The sequence below is a fragment of the Thalassophryne amazonica genome, chromosome 17 (genome assembly GCF_902500255.1).
Source record: "Thalassophryne amazonica chromosome 17, fThaAma1.1, whole genome shotgun sequence".
In the NCBI taxonomy this organism is placed as follows: domain Eukaryota; kingdom Metazoa; phylum Chordata; class Actinopteri; order Batrachoidiformes; family Batrachoididae; genus Thalassophryne; species Thalassophryne amazonica.
In genome coordinates this window covers 68,339,711-68,364,513 of record NC_047119.1, presented here as the reverse complement: position 1 = coordinate 68,364,513, position 24,803 = coordinate 68,339,711, and the positions used below count along the sequence as shown (strand labels likewise).

Below are 24,803 nucleotides of genomic sequence, written 5' to 3'. Positions count from 1 at the left end.
CCTTTGGCCTGAATTGCTTTAGTCTTTCCAAACACATGATACAGCGTTTTCATTTGATTTATTCATTATTAAAATAGCATTGTTTGAAACAACACAAAATTACAAGCAATGGTAAATGGACTGCATTTATATCATACTTTTTCCATCTGAATTGGAAGCTGAAAGCGCTTTACATTGATGCCTCACATTCACACCGATGTCAGGGTGCTGTCATGTGAGGTGCTTACAACACACAAGCTCAAGTTTATTATAGCCATTTCACCAATATAATAAAATACAGTTGACAGGAATGTGCTCACACCACAATGACAACACAACATATACAAGACAAGAAGCCAAAAAAGGCACATAAATAAAAAGTAGATACAACACTAATATGCATAGAAAAGAGCATGGCTGCAGAGAATAGCAGAAGTAAGATTCAGTGGTGCATAAAGTGCAGAGAGGTAGACCATGGTTATGAGGTAAACCATGAAGTGCTCAGTGCATATTCAGGTGACGAATAGCTGGTGGATAAGTACTATCCCTAAAGCGTGATGTTTTTACATGTGACACTTCTGTCCCTCTTCCTAATGGTAAGAGGGTGAATAGATGGTGTGCTGGATGGGAGGGGTCAGAGGTGATGTTACTTGCTTTCCTAGAAATCCTGGTGTTATAGTATGAGGCTATGGAAGGTAGACTACAGCCAATGATTTTAGAGGCCCTGCATACTAGCCCCTCAAGATGTTGTTTGTCCTGGCTGGAAGCACTACCATACCAGATCAGGATAGAGAAGGTGAGCACATTTTCGATGGTAGCACGATAGAAGAGGGTCATGCCTGCTTGACTGACCCCAGATTTCCTCAGCTGATGGAGGAAGTGTACTCTCTGATGGGCTTTGGAAATAATGAGACTGGTGATCAGATTCCATGATAAAGACTGATGGATGGTGGTGTCCAAGAAACGGAAGGAGGGGACCCACTCCACTACTTGGCCATTAATGGAGATGGGAACGTACTGGTCTGGCTTTTTCCTATAGTCAACTATGAGTTCTTTGGTTTTGGTTGCATTCAGGATTAGGTTATTGTTTTCACACCACTGCACTAGCTGATCGACCTCACTCCGATAGGTAGATTTGTCCCCATTGGATATGTGACCTATAACAGTGGTGTCATCTGCAAACTTAAGTAGTTTGACACATGCAGAATTTGATGTACAGTTGTTGGTATAAAGGGAAAATAACAGAGGTGACAAGACACACCCTTGTGGGGTGCCAGTGTTCAGAACCCTGGGTGATTACACACCTGGAGCAACTTGGGGATTGAGGACCTTTCCCAAGAGTCCTTAGTGATCGGCCAGTCTGGCTGGGTTTTGAACCAAAGATCCTCTAGTCTGAAGCCCAGTGCTTAACCATGAGACTATCAGCTCCCCATCACCAAGCAATGTAATGCATGTGCATGTACAGTTATTGTGAAAACTGGACCCATGAAATATTAAGGTCATAATTTAAAATGGAACTGTTCCGTATGCGCCATGCAGCTCGTAAATATTTCTTTAATGAAGCTGGACCATATTGGAAATGTGCTTCTGTGTGGCACTTCTTAAGAGCTGAAATCTGTAACTTTCAAATGGGTGGTGATATATCATGTTTCAGTAGGCCACTGAAGTTTTTTTAGGAGAAGATGTATTGTCCAAATGTACAAAAATTACTTTTTTTTTTTATCCAAAAATTCCTTCGGGAGGAAAATTATGGCCCTTTTTAGGGTAGGGGTTAAAGGGGCCAAAACAGTGACATAGTCAAAATGTGGATTTTGACCTTTGAATATGTTTGTGTGCCCTCTTAAAGCCTCATTGATCTTATGGTATATGAATGTATGGATGGACTTCTCCCATTTAGCGTTATATTTTTCAAGGCACTTTTGGCATTTTGGGCTACATTTGGGACCCTCCCAGGGCCTGCACCCTGAATAAGCCTTGCTCATTTATGCATATTTGGATACACTGGGACAAGTTCTTTCCAAATTTGCATAAATGGCGGTGGCTTAGTTAGGGTGCTTTTGCATAGGTGGCGATCTTTTTGTTAAGAACGTAGAATTTTGGTGATTTACATTTGGCCATATCTCGGTGCACTTCCTTTGGATTTCATTGAAACTTGTTTTATTATGTTCCTCTATATCTTTGCTGTTCAGGATAAAGATATCAGGAAGGCTTTTTGCCTCATTAACCCGGTTAATGAGACAAAACACCTTCTTGATATCTTTAATCTGTGTGATGCCCATAAAATCGTCCCTGAAAGCCATCTGAATTTTCCGAATTGTGTCCACCTGGCTGTCTCTCACAGTTTCTGGAAAAATTTGATGCAGCGCTGCTCCAGCAGACATTTTCCTCACAATGAAAATCCGACGAGGGGGGAGCACCAGTGCTCACTCAAAGCGTGCTCACAGGCGAATGACGCAACCGACAGGCATGAAAAAACTCACGCATGCGCACGAAGGTTCAAGCTTGGCTGATGCAATCACACGTGATTCAAATCCATAAAGTTATTGCAAAAAACAAAAAGGTCAGATACTTTTCTAAAGGACCTCGTACATAAATGCTAACTGTAACTATAATGCTAACTATAACTTACTGTGTTTTTGGTTGAGTGCAGTAAATAGCTGTTGAGTAAAACAGTTGTCTGCTCTCTCTGTGGATGTCTGACTTAAACTAAATGCATTACAGGAAAGTTTTTGTCTTTGTTGTCCTCATTTGTCAAGAAGGGGGGTGATCTCACTTTGTGACATCATCACTGTCACATGACTTTTTCTCTTTGCAGTATATTGAAACCTTAAATTTATAGTAAATGTAATAATGACAACTTAAATTATTGTTATTGTCCAAAATTTGCCCCCCCCACCAAATGGTTTACTCACAATAAAATTAGCTGTAATTTTGCTGTGTACCACAGAAATTAAAGGTATTTTACAGTGACTAGATGTCAACAGAAAGTAAATTTCATCAATTAAAAAAAAAAAAAAATCAAAGTGGACTCCACCTTTAAATTTCAGTTAAAAATGCTTTAATTTATAGCACACATGAAATACGAGGTCTGTTAGAAAATTTTCGGACCTTTTTATTTTTTGCAATAACTTTATGGATTTGAATCACGTATGATTGCATCAGCCAAGCTTGAATCTTCGTGCGCATGCGTGAGTTTTTTCACGCCTGTCGGTTGCGTCATTCGCCTGTGAGCACGCTTTGTGGGAGGAGTGGTCCAGCCCCCTCGGCGGATTTTCATTGTCAGGAAAATGGCTGAGCGACTGCCGCTTTGCTGCATGAAATTTTTTTCAGAAACTGTGAGAGACAGCCAGGTGGAAACCATTCGGAAAATTCAGATGGCTTTCGGTGAAGATCTTATGGGCATCACACAGATTAAGCAGCATTACAACCAGATTAAAGACGGCCCACAGTGGCTGAGGGCGCGCCGCGCTTCGAGCGGCCATCGACAGGCTGAAACGACCAGATCATTTCCAAAGTGAAGGCTGTGTTGATCCAGGACATCGTCTGACTACCAGAGAAATGGCAAGAGAGGTGGACATAGCACTTTTTCTGCACATTACACTGTTACAGGAGATTTTGTAATGAAAGACGTACGGCGGAATTCGCGCGTCAGGACATAGCCGCTAATGGCGCACAACAAAAAGTACCTCTGTGTTGGAAGTCTCACGGGACATGCCCAGCTCTTCCACCATTCAGATTCAGACGGCTTTGGGTGGCTTTTCAGTCGAGTGAGTATCCGAGAAAGTGTCGAAGAGCTGAACATGTCACAACATGTCCTGTGAGACCAACACGGAGGTGCTTTCATTCCGCGCCATTAGCGGCTCCGTGGCGAATTCCTCCACTCCTGTTTTCATGACAAAATCTCCTTTAACAGTGTAATGTGCCGGGAAAGTGCTATGTCCACCTTTTCTGCCATTTCTGTGGTAGTCAGACGACGTCCCGGATCAACACAGCATTCAGTTTGGAAATGATCTGGTCGTTTCAGCCTGTCGATCGCCGCTCGGAGCGCGGCGCGCCCTCTGCCATTGTGCACCATCTTTAAACCAGCTGTACCACTCCTTAATCTGTGTGATGCCCATAAAATCATCCCTGAAAGCCATCTGAATTTTCCGAATTGTGTCCACCTGGCTGTCTCTCACAGTTTCTGGAAAAATTTGATGCAGCGCTGCTCCAGCCGTTCAGACATTTTCTTCACAATGACAATCCGACGAGGGAGGACCAGTGCTCACTCAAAGCGTGCTCACAGGTGAATGACGCAACCGACAGGCGTGAAAAAACTCACGCATGCACACGATGGTTCAAGCTTGGCTGATGCAGTCACACGTGATTCAAATCCATAAAGTTATTGCAAAAAATAAAAAGGTCAGATACTTTTCTAAAAGACCTCGTACATAAATGCTAACTGTAACTATAATGCTAACTATAACTTACTGTGTTTTGGGTTCAGTGCAGAAAATAGTTGTTGAGTCAAACAGTTGTCTGCTCTCTCTGTGGATGTCTGACTGAAACTAAATGCATTACATGAAAGTTTTTGTCTTTGTTATCCTCAAATGTCATAAAGGTGGTGATCTCTCTTTGTGACATCATCACTGTCACATGACTTTTTCTCTTTGCAGTATATTGAAGCCTTAAATTTTTTATAGTAAATGTGATAATGACAACTTAAATTATTGTTACTGTCCAAAAATTGCTCCCCCCCCCCGCCCCGCCAAATAGTTTACTCACATTAAAATTAGCTGTAATTTTGCTGTGTACCACAGAAATTAATGGTATTTTACAGTGACTAGATGTCAACAGAAAGCAGCTAAATTTCATAAATTTTTGTTAAAAAAAAATCAAAGTGGACTCCATCTTTAAATTTCAGTTATAAAGGCTTAAATTTATAGCACACATGAAATACATAAATGCTAACTGTATCTATAATGCTAACTATAACTTACTGTTTTGGGTTGAGTGCAGTAAATAGTTGTTGACTAAAACTACTGTCTGCTCTCTCTGTGGATGTCTGACTTAAACTAAATGCATTACATGAAAGTTTTTGTCTTTGTTACCCTCAAATGTCATAAAGGTGGTGATCTCTCTTTATAACATCATCAGTGTCACATGACTTTTTCCTCTTTGCAGTATAATGAAACCTTAAATTTTTTTATAGTAAATGTGATAATGACGACTTAAATTATTGTTATTGTCCAAAAATTGCCCCCCCCCCCCCCACCAAATAGTTTACTCACAATAAAATTTGCTGTAATTTTGCTGTGTACCACAGAAATTAAAGGTATTTTACCGTGACTAGATGTCAACAGAAAGTAAATTTCATCAATTAAAAAAAAAAAAAATCAAAGTGGACTCCACCTTTAAATTTCAGTTATAAAGGCTTAAATTTATAGCACACATGAAATACATGAATGCTAACTGTATCTATAATGCTAACTATAACTTACTGTGTTTTTGGTTGAGTGCAGTAAATAGCTGTTAGGTAAAACAGTTGTCTGCTCTCTCTGTGGATGTCTGACTTAAACTAAATGCATTACATGAAAGTTTTTGTCTTTGTTATCCTCATTTGTCATAAAGGGGGGTGATCTCTGTTTGTGACTTCATCACTGTCACATGACCTTTTCTTTGCAATATATTAAAGCATTTTATTTTTTATAGTAAATGTGATAATGACGACCTAAATTATTGTTATTGTCAAAAAATTGCACCCCCCCACCAAATAGTTTACTCACAATAAAATTTGCTGTAATTTTGCTGTGTACCACAAAAATTAATGGTATTTTACAGTAACTACATGTCAACAGAAAGTCAATTTCATCAATTTTTGTTAAAAAAATCAAAGTGGACTCCACCTTTAAATTTCAGTTAAAAATGCTTAAATTTATAGCACACATGAAAAACATAAATGCTAACTGTATCTATAATGCTAACTATAACTTACTGTGTTTTGGGTTGAGTGCCGAAAATAGATCCAGGAGACTGGATCTGGTTGAAGGTAATTGTGGGACCTGACTGTTGTACATTCATTCCAGACAATTCAGGTAACAGTGGTGTCATTGCTCAAGCCAAAGCTAATCTGACTCAAATTCGGGATGCAATTGAAAAGGGATATGTGCAAGATGAAGGGGGATTATTTAACTGGTTATTTTCAGAAGGTTGGAGACAATGGATGATCAAGATTGCTATGATATTTTTGTTTGTGTTCTTAGTAATGACATTGATTGCATGTTGTGTTGTTCCATACCTTAGAACTCTGATTACCAAGTTCATTGATAGTACTATAGTCAGCTACTTGTGTTGGGAATTAATATCAATTCCAACATATAGGATACTCTCAGCAGGGATTATATACTTCATATATGTGACAAATGTGGGCTCTATAAATTAAAGAATACTTCTAACCTTGTTTGATCAAGAACAATGTGGAAATAATGAAGAGAAAATGGATTAATTATAGCTTGCAATCAAGCACATGACTTCAATTTTTTCACCTTGACCTTGATGTGTGGCTTCTCATCTAGTGACACGTGTTGGCAGAATCAAAAACTAACACAAGAATGACAAATATATTAGCAATTTGTATGTTTATTGAATCACCACCGCCGAGTTCACCCCTGACAAAATTATTTTAACAGACCAGAAGTTCCTTGATTTATGTGCAAATGTTATGAAATACATATCACTGGAAAGAGAACATCCTAAGTTTTAATATGACACAAAGATTGTCTTGATAGGTCTTCTCCAAGAAATTACATCTGATGTTAATAAAAATTAATTAAGCATTACAAGTTCACCCTTTTTTGATACACCGGTATATGAAATGCCACTTTATATGCATGTCTCTCATATATTATGTTAAAACTTGGTACAACCCCAATTCCAATGAAGTTGGAACGTTGTGTAAAATGTAAATAAAAATGGGTAGGTGAAATTATTTCCCATTCTTGCTTGATGTACGACTTCAGTTGTTCAACAGTCCAGAGTCTCTGTTGTCATATTTTGCGCTTCATAATGCACCACACATTTTGTGGTGCATCCCCAAAAGGCTGAACCTTTTTATGCCATCACTGATCCTGATTTTTTTTTTTCCTGCCGTGTTTTTGGTTCATGGCTTCTCATGTGATAATCAATATGTTTGATCCTCCATTTGATTAAAATGAAAGTTCTTACACTTGTTGCAGGTAATTATACACTATTGAACATGTGAACAGCCCTAAATCCTGCACACTGTAGCTTTAAAAACCTCATTTAACCTGTAAGTTGCTGGTTAAACACTCACCATGTTCACGGCGTGTTAAGAACAGAAAATCTTGTAACACTGTGTCTGTATATATTTTCCAACTTATTCCCATTGATGAAACTTCTCCTCATTTTCTGCCTGAAAGTTTATTAGGAGACGAGTGTGCTCAGGGCTCCCTGTTTGTTTACAAAATGCACACGTTACAGACCTTGAAATCCAACAGCAGGGATTGATATTATCCAAAGATTTATGAACATACAAATTAACCTGCTTACACTTTATCATGATTTTCTCCATTGTGAGATATAAAAGTGTGTTATCGTAGTGTTCGTGTGTATATGCATTATAACGCCTCAGCACACAAGCAAAATTACGATATTCTTCAGAACGACGACATACACAACATGCATCCAGCAGCATACATGTTGCTGTAACAGGCAATTGCCTGTAAAGTTTTTTGGCAAGTTATAACTTTCTAAACAGCGTAATTTGTAATGAAAGCCGTTTCATTTGTGCGGCTCTTTCATGTTTGTTTCTTTGGAGACAGCGGTAAGCTCTTCCTACCCTCCAAACGGAGTGTGCATTCAGATTCACTCCGTTTGAAGGGGTTTGTAGCCCTCCGCCTCGCTCCAAACAGAGAATTGAGACACCCCTCTGTCTCTCGTACCCACGCAAAACGGAGGGGAAGGGGTAAGGGGGAGAATTGAGATTCAGCCATTGTTTTACTCAAAATATATTTTGGCCCCGAGCTTGACAATCCATAGCACACAGTCTAAATCAATCAAAGTTCTTCAGTAATCCTGGGTGTGTTTTGGGGGTAATACATGGGTTAAAGTTCTCCGTCACCATGACGGATTTCCGTCATTTGGAAAATTTAACCACACATACGCACGCACACATTGTGTAATACGTGTTTTGGGGCCGAAATATGATGGTCTCACTGTCAAAGCAACATCCCATTCTGCTTTAATCAAAGCAGCAGCAATGTCAGTGTGGACTGTGGAGGAAGGGACGATGTGAATTTTCATGCCTCTCCGCTCTGTTTACTGGTTGCCATGAGCCACGGTCCTTCTCCTCCCCATCCGGAGGGGGGATTTTTATCTGTCGGACCTGCGGCCCGGAGGACCGACAACCAGCTGCTAACAGACGCTGGCAGCAGCAGAGAACGAGTCACTTGGAAGAAAAGCACTTAATCAGTGAAGTTCCACAAAAACCACACATGAAGGATATATTTTTTTCTTTCCTTTTTTACACGAGGGGCCGTTGTTCTGTCGAGATGAGGTGCCTCGTGTAACTGCACATGCATGCACTAAAAAATTACTTGACGAAGTTCGCTTATTTTGATGGGCAAGTAAATGTATAAAAATCCCAGAAGACCGTAGAACATGTCCATAACTAATGTAAGTGCTAATCAATGTAGCAGGCGATGCTACAAGTTTACAAAGCCACATGCTGAGCCACATGCTGGATTGGTTGGTTGCCTCAACTGGTGGTTGGCTCTCACTGCGGTATTGTATCACTTCCTGTTCCGGAGCACAGCGGTGTTTTGCTGTATCTGTTAGCTGTTTAATCTGCGCAGTTAGATTGATCTAGTTAACTAGATAACAATTTGTTTCACAGTGTAATCTTCACGTGCCTTAACTACAGCACTCCCTCTGCTGAATCACCTCTAAATTATTTACACATTATTCACTTTGCGTGTTTTTAGGACTCCGCTAGCTTAGCGCAGCTACTAGCTCTTAGCCGGTTTAGCATGGCAGCTTCTCCTGTCTCTCCCGCACTTTTCTGCTCTGGGTGTGAAATGTTTAGTTATTCCTCGGCCTCCTTTAGCAGTAATGGTACTTGTAATAAGTGTAGCTTATTCATAGCTTTGGAGGCCAGGCTGGGCGAATTGGAGACTCGGCTCCGCACCGTGGAAAATCCTACAGCTAGCCAGGCCCCTGTAGTCGGTGCGGACCAAGGTAGCTTAGCCGCCGTTAGTTCCCCTCCGGCAGATCCCGAGCAGCCGGGAAAGCAGGCCGACTGGGTGACTGTAAGGAGGAAGCGTAGTCCTAAACAGAAGCCCCGTGTACACCGCCAACCCGTTCACATTTCTAACCGTTTTTCCCCACTCGGCGACACACCCGCCGAGGATCAATCTCTGGTTATTGGTGACTCTGTTTTGAGAAATGTGAAGTTAGCGACACCAGCAACCATAGTCAGTTGTCTTCCGGGGGCCAGAGCAGGCGATATTGAAGGAAATTTGAAACTGTTGGCTAAGGCTAAGCGTAAATTTGGTAAGATTGTAATTCACGTCGGCAGTAATGACACCCGGTTACGCCAATCGGAGGTCACTAAAATTAACATTGAATCAGTGTGTAACTTTGCAAAAACAATGTCGGACTCTGTAGTTTTCTCTGGTCCACTCCCCGATTGGGGAGGGGCCCAGTGACATGTTTAGCCGCATGTTCTCCCTGAATTGCTGGCTGTCTGAGTGGTGTCCAAAAAATGAGGTGGGCTTCATAGATAATTGGCAAAGCTTCTGGGGAAAACCTGGTCTTGTTAGGAGAGACGACATCCATCCCACTTTGGATGGAGCAGTAAATGATATAATAATTGATCAACATATTGATTTATTCTACCTTATAGAAACCAGGTTACAGCAGGATGAATATGTTAGTTTAAATGAGTCAACACCCCCGAGTCACACTAACTGTCAGAATGCTCATAGCACAGTCGAGTGAGTATAAGAGAAATTGTGGAGAGCTGGGCCATTGTGGCCCATCCTTAAAGCTGTAGTAACACTCCTTAATCTCTGTGAAGCCCATAAAATTTTCACCGAAAGCCATGTGAATTTTCCGAATGGTTTCCAGCTGCCTGTCTCTAACAGTTTCTGAAAAAATTCTGATGGATCAAAGCCCAAATTATTCCGCCATTTCCTCACAATGAAAAAACGACGAGAGGGGTGGACCGGTGCTCACTCAAAGCCTGCCCACAGGCGAATGACGCAACCAACAGGCGTGAAAAAACTCATGCATGCGCACGAAGGTTCAAGCTTGGCTGACGTAAAAACATATGAATCAAATCCATATATTTTTTGCATAAAATAAAAAGGTCGGATACTTTTCTCACAGACCTCGTATGTTGCTGAGACAGATGATGAGTGCAGTTTGAAGCAGAAACGAAGTTTAAATCCATGTACCGCGGCTAATGACGCATGCGCAGATGCAAAAGGTTGACCAATTTTTAAGGTGGACTGTTCGGTTGGCGAGACCAGGTCCAGCTTGGTAAATAAACTTCAGCCATCTTCAGCTAAAGCATACTCGCCATCTAGCGGTTGTGCCAGTTATTGCACCAGACGTATCGCCATCAATGAAATTTGTCCCAAAAAAAATTGAGGCGGGCCGATTTTGGTATGCGGGCGGGGATGATAAATGAATGTTTTTTTTTATGGGGCCTAATACAGCAGACAGTAGAATGTGGTCAGTGAGGTACCTGGTGGTCGCATTTTGACTTATGCAAATTCAGCAGTGATTCAACATTGAGCTTATTCAAAGTAATTTAAAGTGCATACGCAGTCCTTGGAGATATGAATAGAATAATAGAATCTTTATTGTCATTGCACATATATACAGGGTGGGCCAATGAAATGTTACCACTTATTGATCGTACACAAGTTTTTGAAATGAGAACTTATTTGAAAGTTTTATTTACAGACTTGTAACAAGCATCAAATTAACATTTGATACCAAAGGTTTCCCACTTTGTCTCTTGTTTTCTGCATAGTTCAATAATTGATGGCATGTTCGATCCACGCTGCTTTTCTTTGTGTAGCGGGATGAAAGTCCCGGGTCCCAATTGAAAAGACGTTCCCGCTAGCTTGGCTAACGGGGAGTTCCCCTTTGGCTGACCTGGTAGAGGAACGGTCTTTTGGTGCGAGCCGCGTGGGTTCGATCCCCCACCGTCGTCCCGGCCACGAAGGTCCTGCTGCTTCATTTGGATTACAGCTGCAACACGCACATTGAAGTTTGTGATGACATTGCCACACATCTCAAGAGGGATTCTCCGAATTTCCTGACAGATGTTGGTCTTCAGGGCCTCAATGGTCTGTGGGTTGTTGCAGTACGCTCTCTAATTGTACGAATTAAAAACGTTGTAACATTTTATTGGCCCACCCTGTACATACATACAACAAAACTGATCATCTGGATTTAACCCATTCTAATTACAGTTAGATACCATCCAACCACTAGGAGCAGTGGGCAGCCACACTCCGGCACCCGGGGACCAACTCCAGATGTACAGTAGTGTTCAGAATAATAGTAGTGCTATGTGACTAAAAAGATTAATCCAGGTTTTGAGTATATTTCTTATTGTTACATGGGAAACAAGGTACCAGTAGATTCTCACAAATCCAACAAGACCAAGCATTCATGATATGCACACTCTTAAGGCTATGAAATTGGGCTATTAGTTAAAAAAAAATGTAGAAGGGATGTTCTCAATAATAGTAGCATCTGCTGTTGATGCTACAAACACAAAACTATTATGTTCAAACTGCTTTTTTAGCAATCCTGTGAATCACTAAACTAGTATTTAGTTGTATAACCACAGTTTTTCATTATTTCTTCACATCTGCAAGGCATGGAGTCAACCAACTTGTGGCACCTTTCAGCTGTTACTCTACTCCAAGATTCTTTAACAACATTCCACAATTCATTCACATTTCTTGGTTTTGCTTCAGAAACAGCTTTTTTTTTATGTCACCCCACAAGTTCTCAATTGGATTTAGATTTGGATTTCCGGGGATTGGGCAGGCCGCTCCAAAACATTAACTTTGTTGGTTTGGAACCAAGATTTTGCTTGTTTACTAGTGTGCTTGGGGTCATTGTCTTGTTGAAACACCCATTTCTGTTATGTGTCGGACGCAGCTCGGAGAACCGACCAGCGTTTGAAGGACCCAGTATGAAATAAGCAGAGCACGGTACAAAGGCTAACTGAATTTAATACATAACAGTGATGTGATACAAAACAACAAAAGAGTGTGCGGTCTGGCGTGGTGGTGATACGGTGCGCTCCCAGCAGCGCTAACGGTCCGGAGCCAGAAGCCGTTTGGACCCAAGGACCCCGCCGACACCCCCCAGGTGGCCGCAACAAACCGAGTCTGTGAAAGAAGGAACCATTATGTGAGTCCACACTCTACACACAGAGAGACCACTCAAAGGTGTACATAAACAGCAAACACTTCCTGGCTTAATTACTAATCAGCTTCCCAACCTGCAGGCATGGAACATCCAGTTCACAAAACTCCACTGCAGTGGAAGCCGATACATGACTAACGTACAGCTCAATATAATAAGGTGTGAGGGACACCACATTTACTGACTGTATAAACGTTAGTCACAAAATCTAACGTACCTCAGGAAGTGTGCTGATGAGCGTGAGACCTCACCCCCTCCTCTTTCACAGACCGTGCATCAAACCCTGGACGTTCTCTGCATCCACTGATGATGAGATGGCTCCCGAGACGACGATCTCACCCGTCTGGTCACAAGGTCGAGTCTCTGGCAAATACACACTGTATACTCCAGTCTTAAATGCCACCATGTTCCAATCCATATAGATGCACCACAGCTGTGAGTCCTGACGAGCCGCAGGTGATCAGGGTGAGGTCCTGATAACCTCAGCAACACAGCCACTCAGTCCCAAATGCAAGCCACCTGGAAGGAAAAACAAAAGACAGAAACAAAAAGGCAGCCAGGCCCCCCAGCCATACAACAATTTCAAGGGCATGTCCTCTTCAGCATAAGGCAACATGACCTCTTCAAGTATTTTGACATCCATAATGATCCATGATACCTGGTATGTGATATATAGGCCCAATACCATAGTAGGAGAAAGATGCCCATATCATGATGTTTCCACGACCATGCTTCACTGTCTTCACTGTGAACTGTGGCTTGAATTCAGAGTTTGGGGGTCGTCTCACAAACTGTTTGCGGTCGTTGGACACAAAAAGAACAATTTTACTCTCATCAGTCCACAAAATATTCCTCCATTTCTCTTTATGCCAGTTGATGTGTTCTTTGGCAAATTGTAACCTCTTCTGCACATGTCTTTTATTTAACAGAGGGACTTTGCGGGGGATTCTTGCACATAAATTAGCTTCACACAGGCGTCTTCTAACTGTCACAGCACTTACAGGTAACTCCAGGCTGTCTTTGATCATCCTGGAGCTGATCAGTGGGTGAGCCTTTGCCATTCTGGCTATTCTTCTATCCATTCTTCTATAATTTTTTGCACCTGCATATAAGTTTTCACTTCTCCAATCAACTTTTTAATCAAACTACGCTGTTCTTCTGAACAATGTCTTGAACGTCCCATTTTCCTCAGGCTTTCAAAGAGAAAAGCATGTTCAACAGGTGCTGTCTTCATCCTTAAATAGGGGACACCTGATTCACACCTGTTTCTTCCACAAAATTGACGAACTCGCTGACTAAATGCCACTCTACTATTATTGTGAACACCCCCTTTTCTACTTTTTTTACTAATAGACCAATTTCATAACCTTAAGAGTGTGCATATCATGAATGCTTGGTCTTGTTGGATTTGTGAGAATCTACTGGTACCTTGTTTCCCATGTAACAATAAGAAATATACTCAAAACCTAGATCTTTTTAGTCACATAGCACTACTATTACTGTAGATGCTGCCTTGGTCAGGGGCAGAAAAAGGAGAAGACCATAAACTAGAAGCACACGGAGAGCGCAAACCTCCCCCAAGGCCATAGAGTCAATGACTTCACATGGAATAACATTTGGCAAAGAGACTTATTCCATGTCGTTTCCTGCATCTACCATTATGTTTCAGATTCAGTGGTTAACCCTCTGGGGCCCGAAGGCATTTTTTGGACAGTTCACTCGCCTGTCATAAATGTTTTATTATTGCTGTTACAGCTCTCCCTGCATCCCACAATCAAGTTTTATGTCTCTTTTTTTTTTCAGGACAACCTGTACTTTCAAAATATATATAGTTGTGTTTTATAAATGTAATAAAGGTTTACAATCAGAAATAAGAAAGGAAAAGTAAAGTGGTAAATAATTTTCCACACATTTATTCAAAACTCACAGCAAACTATAATAAACAAGGAACACATCACTCCTAAAAACAATCTTTGGTGTGTCACGTGAGGTGAATCTGCCCTACGATTGGATTTGGATTGGATTGGATCCTGTATCCATTTTGATGGTGGTTTTCCATTTTCTTCCACGCAGGTCTGTTTTTTTTTTTGTTTGTTTGTTTGTTTGTTTTGTCCATTTTAAAGCATTGGAGAGCATTGTAGATGAACAGCCTATAATTTTTTACACCTGCAAAAAAGTTTTTCCCTCTCCAATCAACTTTTTAATCAAATTACGCTGTTCTTCTGAACAATGTCTTGAACGTCCCATTTTCCTCAGGCTTTCAAAGAGAAAAGCATGTTCAACAGATGCTGGCTTCATCCTTAAATAGGGGACACCTGATTCAAACCTGTTTGTTCCACAAAATTGATGAACTCATTGACTGAATGCCACAATGCTATTATTGTGAACACCCCCTGTTCTACTTTTTTTTACTAATAGCTTAATTTCATAGATTTAAGAGTGTGTGTATCATGAATGCTTGGTCTTGTTGGATTTGTGAGAATTTACTGAATCTACTGGTACCTTGTTTCCCATGTAACAATAAGAAATATACTCAAAACCTGGATTAATCTTTTTGGTCACATAGCACTACTATTATTCTGAACACTACTGTATACATACAACCCCTGGCAATAATTTTGGAATCACCGTCCTCGTAGGATGTTCATTCAGTTGTTTAATTTTGTAGAAAAAAAGCAGATCACAGACATGACACAAAACTAAAGTCATTTCAAATGGCAACTTTCTGGCTTTAAGAAACACTATAAGAAATCAGGAAAAAAAATTGTGGCAGTCAGTAACGGTTACTTTTTTAGACCAAGCAGAGGGAAAAAAATATGGAATCACTCAATTCTGAGGAAAAAATTATGGAATCATGAAAAACAAAACGCTCCAACACATCACTAGTATTTTGTAGCACCACCTCTGGCTTTTATAACAGCTTGCAGTCTCTGAGGCATGGACTTAATGATTGACAAACAGTACTCTTCATCAATCTGGCTCCAACTTTCTCTGATTGCTGTTGCCAGATCAGCTTTGCAGGTTGGAGCCTTGTCATGGACCATTTTCTTCAACTTCCACCAAAGATTTTCAATTGGATTAAGATCCGGACTATTTGCAGGCCATGACATTGACCCTATGTGTCTTTTTGCAAGGTATGTTTTCACAGTTTTTGCTCTATGGCAAGATGCATTATCATCTTATCATCTAATTTAGAAGATCTTCACTTAGGCTGGAAAAAGAGTCTGTTGCTCTATAAAAAAAAAGTCCTCCGTAAAGCTAGGACATCTTACTACTCATCACTAATTGAAGAAAATAAGAACAACCCCAGGTTTCTTTTCAGCACTGTAGCCAGGCTGACAAAGAGTCAGAGCTCTATTGAGCTGAGTATTCCTTTAACTAGTAATGACTTCATGACTTTCTTTGCTAATAAAATTTTAACTATTAGAGAAAAATTACTCATAACCATCCCAAAGACATATCATTCTCTTTGGCTGCTTTCAGTGATGCCAGTATTTGGTTAGACTCTTTCTCTCCGATTGTTCTGTCTTAGTTATTTTCATTAGTTAATTCCTCCAAACCATCAACATGTCTATTAGACCCCATTCCTACCAGGCTGCTCAAAGAAGCCCTACCATTAATTAATGCTTCGATCTTAAATATGATCAATCTGTCTTTATTAGTTGGCTATGTACCACAGGCTTTTAAGGTGGCAGTAATTAAACCATTACTTAAAAAGCCATCACTTGACCCAGCTATCTTAGCTAATTATAGGCCAATCTCCAACCTTCCTTTTCTCTCAAAAATTCTTGAAAGGGTAGTTGTAAAACAGCTAACTGATCATCTGCAGAGGAATGGTCTATTTGAAGAGTTTCAGTCAGGGTTTAGAATTCATCATAGTACAGAAACAGCATTAGTGAAGGTTACAAATGATCTTCTTATGGCCTCAGACAGTGGACTCATCTCTGTGCTTGTTCTGTTAGACCTCAGTGCTGCTTTTGATACTGTTGACCAAAAAAATTTTATTACAGAGATTAGAGCATGCCATAGGTATTAAAGGCACTGCGCTGCGGTGGTTTGAATCATATTTATCTAATAGATTACAATTTGTTCATGTAAATGGGGAATCTTCTTCACAGACTAAGGTTAATTGTGGAGTTCCACAAGGTTCTGTGCTAGGACCAATTTTATTCACTTTATACATGCTTCCCTTAGGCAGTATTATTAGACAGCATTGCTTAAATTTTCATTGTTACACAGATGATACCCAGCTTTATCTATCCATGAAGCCAGAGGACACACACCAATTAGCTAAACTGCAGGATTGTCTTACAGACATAAAGACATGGATGACCTCTAATTTCCTGCTTTTAAACTCAGATAAAACTGAAGTTATTGTACTTGGCCCCACAAATCTTAGAAACATGGTGTCTAACCAGATCCTTCTCTGGATGGCATTACCCTGACCTCTAGTAATACTGTGAGAAATCTTGGAGTCATGTTTGATCTGGATATGTCATTCAATGCACATATTAAACAAATATGTAGGACTGCTTTTTTGCATTTGCGCAATATCTCTAAAATTAGAAAGGTCTTGTCTCAGAGTGATGCTGAAAAACTAATTCATGCATTTATTGCGTCTAGGCTGGACTATTGTAATTCATTATTATCAGGTTGTCCTAAAAGTTCCCTGAAAAGCCTTCAGTTAATTCAAAATGCTGCAGCTAGAGTACTGACAGGGACTAGAAGGAGAGAGCATATCTCACCCATATTGGCCTCTCTTCATTGGCTTCCTGTTAATTCTAGAATAGAATTTAAAATTCTTCTTCTTACTTATAAGGTTTTGAATAATCAGGTCCCATCTTATCTTAGGGACCTCATAGTACCATATCACCCCAATAGAGCGCTTCGCTCTCAGACTGCGGGCTTACTTGTAGTTCCTAGGGTTTGTAAGAGTAGAATGGGAGGCAGAGCCTTCAGCTTTCAGGCTCCTCTCCTGTGGAACCAGCTCCCAATTCAGATCTGGGAGACAGACACCCTCTCTACTTTTAAGATTACGCATAAAACTTTCCTTTTTGCTAAAGCTTATAGTTAGGGCTGGATCAGGTGACCCTGAACCATCCCTTAGTTATGCTGCTATAGACTTAGACTGCTGGGAGGTTCCCATGATGCACTGAGTGTTTCTTTCTCTTTTTGCTCTGTATGCACCACTCTGCATTTAATCATTAGTGATTGATCTCTGCTCCCCTCCAAAGCATGTCTTTTTCCTGGTTCTCTCCCTCAGCCCCAACCAGTCCCAGCAGAAGACTGCCCCTCCCTGAGCCTGGTTCTGCTAGAGGTTTCTTCCTGTAAAGGGAGTTTTTCCTTCCCACTGTCGCCAAGTGCTTGTTCACAAGGGGTCGTTTTGACCGTTGGGGTTTTTACATAATTATTGTATGGCCTTGCCTTACAATATAAAGCGCCTTGGGGCAACTGTTTGTTGTGATTTGGCGCTATATAAATAAAATTGACTGATTGATTGATTGATTGATTGATTGATTGATTGATTGATTGATTGATTGACTCAGTTAATGTTGATTTTGTCATGTGAGGGTTAACTGTTCATGAGTTTGGGGAGCGGGAGGGGGGAAGCCGCTCGGGGTGTGAGACGGTGTTTGTTTTTTTGAGAGTTTCACAGAAAACAGACTTCAGAGTGAGTTGTGGCTAAACAGCAACTCTCCCTTTTGTTGGTGTTAAATAAATGTCCTGGATTGCAGCAGCTATTACATGGTTGTGGATTTACACAACTGGACCGGCACTGACTGGCAGGTATGTCACTTTCTGCCACATATAATAGTTTGGGTTTATGTGTCGTGTTTGTTATGCATTCACAGATTGTCCGTAAGTCAGCTGCAAAGCAGATGTAATAACAACGCTTTATTCGTGGCCAATCTGTATGCATTCGCTACAACTTATTTTAGTTTGTGATGTGGACATGATGGGCACGATATATATCTGTTTTACACACTGTCCCGGTCCGCTGCCAAGCCACAAATCCCTGTCAGTTGCGGAAATCACCGGTTAACGGCAGATATACAGCGCATAGAGTGAGTATGTATTGTATGAATTGAGTATGTATGGAGTATGTAAGGCGGATATTATCCGCATCCAGATTTTTGAGCTACTCAAAAATCCTGGCTGCGGACATGTGTGCCTCTGCGGATGATCATGGGCATGTTCGGATGACGGCCGACTCATACAGGCATGTTACACGGATATTGCGGATGTTTGGTGAATATGGGCCAATTTTGTGCGCAATCCATTCGCAAATCCTGCTAAGGTGGGACAGGGCCCTTAGATCTGTAAATGCGTGAAGTGATTTGTACTTGTGCGGAGACTTGTCTGTGTGCCTCTGTGGTTAAACAGCTTCATACCATCAGACGGCACAAGCACCAATGACATCGCTCACCGCTGTCTTTTTAAGCCTGGCTGGTCTATCGAAGAGATCAAAATACACATTTGCAAATACTTTTCCTACAATAATGGCCCCACAAATGACCAAAAGGTAAATGTCGGGCTGGAAAAGACGAGACAATTTTCCAAGTAAACAATCCAACAGTGTCATTTATGCAGAAAAGGTCAAATGAAAACACACAGTCCCTGAGACATCTACCAATCACAGACGGGGACTCACACAATTTAATTTGCATGCAGTATCTATAAATAGACGGTTATTGGAGCCAAAACCTCATTAGTTTCGTTAAATGCAAATTGCATATATGTACGGAGTCAGTGACTACGTTTACATGCAGCGAATAACCCTTTCATAACCAGAATATTAGCAATAACCCGGTTGTGCACGGCCATGTAAACACCCGCAAAAACCCCAATATGCTCATATTGGGCCTTATGTATCAATGTTGCGCACTTGTGGCGTAAATTTACGGCATAAACTTGAAATACACCAAAGTCGCCGTGACATGTATCAAGCAGTGCGCACCTGCCAATTTCTGGCGTACGCCTGACATGATCTTGATAAATGCGGTGGGTGGAAACGATCGTAATTATAATAAACACGCCCATAAATATTCAGACTCTGCTTCAGACACACCCTCATTTTACGACATGGAAGCCGGGAGACGGCAATGAAAAAGAACTCCACCAATCACGACGCGTGCCAATAGAGCGTCAGAAGCGGCCGTCGTATCAATTGTTTTGTAGTATATAATCAATAAAGTGTTACAGTGGTCCCTCATTAATCGCTGGAGTTACGTTCTAAAAAATAGCCCATAATACGTGAAACCGCGAGGTAGTCAGTGTTATTTTTTACAATTATTATAGACGTTTCAAAGCTGTGAAACCCCTCACTACACAGTTTATACACTTTCTCAATCAGGCATGAACATTTTCTCACTTTTCTCTCGTGTGTAAACACTCTCAAAGTTCAAACCTGAGTAGGAAAATAATACCAAACTGTTTTCAGGCCCAAACATTTGTTTGAGAAATAAAAATAGAATGTTTTCCTATAAATAATTATGATGGCATTTAGAACTAACGAATTAATTTTAACGATCAATAAATGAGGTCGGACACATAAGAAATTATTAATAGTGACTCACCAGTATGTCACAAATCGCGCCTCTGTGTCCTGATGCCGCGCCTTTTTCCACTCACACCTGGCTGCAGCAGGTGTCTGTTTCCAAGTGACAAACATAGTTATGAGTAGTTGTTGGCGCTCTTTTCTCTTCTGGGCAACAAGATTCTTATAAACAGATACGCAGAACACAGAACACTGTAAAAAAAAAAAAGGCATGCAAAATTGGACTAAATACTCCGCGAGACTCCGAGGCCACGACAGGTGAACGGCGTTATAGCGATTTCTGTATTTATTTTATTGTGACAACCAAATGGAGACGACAAAACCTGGTTGCAGCACGGGCGAATTAAGGGAATGACGAAACTACAGTTGTTATTATCAATTTCATTGTCTAAAACGATCACACCACATGAAGTTAAGATCAGCGCTGCTCTGGCTCCAGGCTCGAAGTCTGGAGAAAAAGGCGAGCAGCGCTTTCTTTGCAGTCAGCGCTGTGAGCACGGATTGTGCTCCGTAACAATCCCGCAAAGGCGGGATTTGTATTGATTATTATGTAGTATAATCAGGAAAGTGTTATTTATGTAACATATGCATTGATTTGTATAATGGCACTGTTTATCATGTTGATCATCTTCATTTTTATGTGGATTCCAGCGCTGGTGCATTTTAGTGTATAATTTACGCCACCTCTCGACCTGGTGTATATTTTCAGCGCAGCGTACGTCAACGACCACATTGATAAATGCCAAGTGGCGCAGCCGTTTTGGCATACACCCCATATACTCTCAAATATCGCCGTACGCAACATTGATACATGAGGCCCATTCTGTTTTTTAAAAACCCGAATAAGACCCCTGGGATACTCCTTTTCTAACCCGAATATCAGGTCATATAAACGTGCATTGGGATATCCCCATAGAAAGGAACATTATTTTGTGTTCTGCGCATGTCCTCTCCGCAAGGAATCTTGGTCTTTTGAGTACGCCAACTACTTGTATGCGGCACGCGCAACCCACCGGACACCACAGAAGCAGAGGTAAATAGCGCACTGTGTTCTGCGTCCTTATCAGGCGGGCCAGTCGCGGCACCGGTCGGCATCACCGCGATTGTTCGCACTGCCTCCGATGCGCTTACTGAGTCTGCAGGCTCAGTAAACGCCGCAGCGGGCCACTCACACCGCCCCCCTCTCTGCTGTGCAGAGCTGCGCCAACTCTGCCAACAGGTCCAGAGACTACGCTCACTGTTTTGATGCGGAGGCAGCCTGCAAGGATAGATTTCTTGCAGAAAAAAATCCACAGCGCCGCAGGGTCTCAGTAACTGCAGCCGCAGAGCTCCGTGGCCATGACTTGGATTTTTTGCGGGTCCCCCATCCGTACCCGCGGAGGCAGTGAGTGAAGGGAGAGCACGCGCATTGTGTTCTGCGTGTGTCTGTTTATAATCTTCTCACCCAGAAGGAAAAAGAGAGTGTTTACACAGGAGAGAAAAGTGAGAAAATGTTAATGCCTGTTTGAGAAAAGTGTATAAAGTGTGTTGTGAGGGGTTTTACACGAAGCATGATTTGCACGAACGCCAGACCAAATTAAGCACCGGTGGAAGACGTGCGTTGCTGTTTAGATGGGGATATTCCAAATGATACCAATGACCATGTATACAGGAGTAACGCTGTCTGCTTAAGCATGTAAACGGGTTATTCCTAATGATTCAGAAACCGGAATATTGACCTTAACCCGAATATTAACGGCATGTTATCGTAGTCAATGTTAATCTGTCTGTTTATTTTGCTTTTACAAAATAAATTCAATCAATCAACGATATTTAATTGATGCACGGCTATGGGTCATTATTGTAGCAAAAGTATTTGCAAATGTAATACAATCTGCATGAATATGAATATGTCTTTTGTATCCCCAGTTAGCTTCATGATGAAGTGGTATAGAGGAGGGTTTTCTTTCACCAAAACATCAAATCTAGGCTTGCATCTCAGATGTACCTTGTGGCAACTGTAGCTGAACTTTCAGGTCTTCCTTTTAAGAAAACCCTCCTCTGTACTATGGAGCTAAATCAAGGCCAAACGTTTTGTAATCTGAAAATAAAAAAAGATTGAAAAAATAAATTTTGAAACTGAAAATTAAAGTTTTGTAATCTGAAAATAAAAAAGATTGAAAAAATAAATTTTGAAACTGAAAATTAAAGTTTTGTAATCTGAAAATAAAAAAGATTGAAAAAATAAATTTTGAAACTGAAAATTAAAGTTTTGTTCTTGAATTTTATAATCATCTAAAAAGTATTATCAAAATAAAAATAAGTGTAAGATATATTTTTCAGTTTAAATAAATTTTTGATTCAGCTCTGTAATTTTTTTGATCAAATAATTTATTTTCATTCATATTTCTTTTTTTCACCTTCAGCTCTTTTTTCACTTTCAGATCTTATTTTTTCAGTTTCAAACTTTTGGCCCCGTTCTGGCGTGGGAGGGCGTGGCTTCGATTGAGAGGGGCGTGGAATTGTGAGTGACAGCAGAGCAATCAGTCCTCACATGATGTTGCTTTCAGGAAATGTGGGTACTTTGATAGATAATGACTCTGCTGCCATCTCCATCGTGGATTACTACGCGGTTGGCGCGTGAAAGAAAATAGAATGAAAGTTTATTACGAGGCTTTAAACCCTCGAGATAAAGCTGTTTATTATGGTTGATGTGTAGCAGTTGGTTCAGTGGATCTGTATGTTGTACTGGATAGTGAATTTAATGACGATGTAACAAAGTTGACCGCCCATAAATCCAAATCCAAAGCCGCCCAGAAGAAGCCCCAACGTTACAGGCGCGGCACCGTGGCACTGAGAGAGATCCGCCGGTACCAGAAATCCACCGAGCTGCTGATCCGCAAGCTGCCGACCAGGTCAGCCTCGCCGGCCTCCTGCAGAGCGTCACAGTGGAGCTCTGAAAGCGGAGGTTGGTCTTGAAGTCCTGAGCGATTTCTCTCACCAGGTGCTGGAAGGGCAGCTTGTAGAATTACTTGTAATAGACATGTTTAGCATCACTTTATTTACAGGTATCAAGACAATACAGTGGAGAGAAAGTGTTAAGTCATTAGCTATCAAAGTACCCACGTTTCCTGAAAGCAACATCATGTGAGGACTGATTGCTCTGCTGTCACTCACAATTACACGCCCCTCTCAATCGAAGCCACGCCCTCCCACACCAGAACGGGGCCAAAAGTTTGAAACTGAAAAAAATTAGATCTGAAAGTGAAAAAAAGAGCTGAAGGTGAAAAAAAGAAATATGAATGAAAATAAATTATTTGATCAAAAAAATTACAGAGCTGAATCAAAAATGTATTTAAACTGAAAAATATATATCTTACACTTATTTTTATTTTGATAATACTTTTTAAATGGCTATCAAATTCAAGAACAAAACTTTAATTTCCAGTTTCAAAATTTATTTTTTCAATCTTTTTTGTTTTCAGATTACAAAACTTTTGGCCTTGATTTAGCTCCATACTGTACCACTTCATCATGAAGCTGTATAACTGGGGATACAAAATGCAGAACATGCACTGTGCACAGTTTCTCCAATCACAGCCACAGAAGCCTGGAGCCTCTTCTGGGTTGTCTGGGTGTCTTGGTGGCTTTCCTCACTCTTCTCCTTCTTGCACAGTCACTCAGTTTTTGAGAACTGTCCACTCCACACAGATTTTAAAAGATAATTTTAGATTTGTTTTGTTTTGTTTTGTCTGATGCAACAACAGAGATGGATTTTCGTAAAAAAAAAAAAAAGATGTGAAATTTCAGCTACATTTGGCCAGAAGGCACATGGAATACAACCCCAATTCCAATTAAGTTGGGACCTTGTGTAAAATGTAAATAAAAACATACAATGATTTGAAAATCCTCTTATACATTCAACCTATATTTAATTTAATACACCACAAAGACAATATATTTAATGTTCAAACTGATAAACTTTTTTGTTTTAGTGCAAATATTTGCTCATTTTGAAATGGATGCCTGCAACATGCTTCAAAAAAGCTGGGACAGTGGTATGTTTACCACTGTGTTACATCACCTTTCCTTCTAACAACACTCAATAAGCATTTGGGGACTGAGGACACTAATTGTTGAAGCTTTATAGGTGGAATTATTTCTCATTCTTGCTTGATGTACGACTTCAGTTGTTCAACAGTCCGGGGTCTCTGTTGTTGTGTCTTGCGCTTCATAATGCGCCACACATTTTCAATGGGTGACAGGTCTGGACTGCAGGCAGGCCAGTCTAGTACCCTGTTGGGTATTTTCTCCTCCAAACATTTTTAAAACCTTTAACAAGACAAACAGAGTCAAGAAACACCAGTGAGACAGAAAGTCAAATTTTACGCGCGGAGTGCAGTCAGGCTGTACACCAAGGCTACACTAAAGTCTGGCCTGCTTTTCCGCTCTTTTTATTAAGAGACGCCCTCATCACATAAACAAAAAACTTGTCCTAAGGGTGGGGGTGATGACGCAAGACAAGTTTCTTCCCGTAACATAAACGCATACGTCAATAAGTGCAGCTGTAAGGAAGAACACTTTCTTTTACACAGGTCAGCACATCTCGTTCGTCTGTTGCAGTTATCAGCTGTTCTGCATCTGCCTGAAGTGTCCTGTCCTTCACACTCCTTCACACTAAGCACCACATCACAACAGTCAAAACGTTCTCTTACTCCCAGTCGTTAGAGGCTGCGAAAACAAAGTTATATTATAATAAGTACATCCAGCCCTTCATTCCCAGCTCAGATTGACCCCAGAGTGCTAAAACAAAATTGAATTCTCAGGCTTGGTT

The 24,803-nt window shown here is 40.8% G+C and overlaps 1 long non-coding RNA gene across 1 annotated transcript; it reads left to right on the top strand.

The window, feature by feature from the left end:
* Window positions 1-547: 547 nt before the first annotated feature.
* Window positions 548-18,830, top strand: LOC117529824. Its single transcript, XR_004566115.1, has 3 exons — window positions 548-559; window positions 665-674; window positions 18,749-18,830. It is a non-coding gene; the product is annotated as an uncharacterized LOC117529824 (long non-coding RNA).
* The last annotated feature ends 5,973 nt before the right edge of the window (window positions 18,831-24,803 follow it).